The 1442-nt window shown below is 39.7% G+C and overlaps 1 pseudogene; it reads right to left on the bottom strand.

Annotated features, from left to right (window-relative positions):
* Positions 1-982: 982 nt before the first annotated feature.
* On the bottom strand, positions 983-1442 carry LOC112400108 (ubiquitin-conjugating enzyme E2 N-like; annotated as a pseudogene).

Raw genomic sequence — 1442 nt, 5'->3', positions numbered from 1 at the left:
TCAGACAATACAAACACATTTACTTCAAATTTCTAGGAGGTAAAAAATGTCACATACTGATGCTTTCGGCTTGCTCAGGGCCAGCTTATAAATACTCCATTCAGTGATGTATCTTAACGCAAATTTGCATCAGTGAAAAGAAACTGGCAAAATCTATCTCTCACCATTCAATTTGTCAGACGGTGAAGACCAAAATAGAATGTTTCATCAGTTTTAATTTTTAAATACGATGGTCACATTGGGAAAAATGAAATAAACACAGTAAAATAAACTGTACAGAGGCAAAGTAGAATAACAAAAAATTTTTTATTAAAATATAAGTTTTACAGAAGTTTCCAGACAAGCCATACAAAGTGGTCACAAGCTTTTAATTGAAGGGAGGATTCTACACTTGACAGCAAAGTCACAACGTTATTAGTGAGGGCCGTGATGTTTGCGTAATGTTCCCATTTTGGTTCAAACAAGCTTGTCCATCTACAGTGTCTAAATAAAGTTAGACTTGGCTAGAGAGCATATTCTAAAGAACTGGTTAGCTGCTTTTAACCAATGCAATTAGATCACCATAAAAAGGGGGTAAGGAGCCCATAAGATGAAAACTACCTTCCTCCCCACCACTAAAAAAAAATAATAATAAAAAAAGAAAAACACCCACACCCCTGCAGCTAATCCTGACAACTACCTTCATTCATAGTGCTTTATACTTAAACCATGATGAGGGAAATGAATAAAAGCAGAGAAGGGCCACTGCTTTTAAACATTTCACAACAACCCAGATGATATTTCTAGCCTCTGCTCATGCTTTACAGCAGTGTATCAGGACAAGACATAGATTTGCCACTGTGCATTCAGTCACCAGAGGACTGAAGGTGTCTGGGCTTTTATTCTGTAATGTTTCTGAGACTGTGTCCATTAAATGCAAACAAAAAAGGAAGAAGCCTTGGCAGAACAGGGGAAGTGATGTACACTTGATGATTGGATAGATTTAAATATTATTCGTGGCATATAGCCTAGTCCATGCTCTAGCTGTTTCTATGGCTTGGGCTTCGTTGGTCTTCCACTGCTCTGCTACATCATTTGCTGATGGGTCATCTGGGTTGGGAGCAGTTAACAAAGCCTGGATCGATAGCAGGACTGCGTGGATCTGCAGTACTGGGGACCACTTATCCTTCAAAATATCTAAACATATTCTTCCCAACTTGTCTACATTAGGATGATAAATTTTGGTCATGAAACATACTTTAGGGGCTGCCATTGGGTATTCTTCTGGAAGGAATAGTTCAAGTTTAAAAGTCCCTCCCTCAAAGGGGGAATACCTGAGGGCCAGCAATGACCACATGAAAATAACGGGCATTGCTCTCATCTGGTTCTGCTTTAATGCCGGGAACTGGTTCTGCCAGCAAACACTGGGTTTCCTTGATAATCCTGCGAGGCAGCCCGGCCAT

This window comes from Neophocaena asiaeorientalis, unplaced genomic scaffold (assembly GCF_003031525.2).
Source record: "Neophocaena asiaeorientalis asiaeorientalis breed wild unplaced genomic scaffold, Neophocaena_asiaeorientalis_V1.1 scaffold975, whole genome shotgun sequence".
Taxonomy (NCBI): Eukaryota; Metazoa; Chordata; class Mammalia; order Artiodactyla; family Phocoenidae; genus Neophocaena; species Neophocaena asiaeorientalis.
This window is presented reverse-complemented; position numbering and strand designations above follow the sequence as displayed.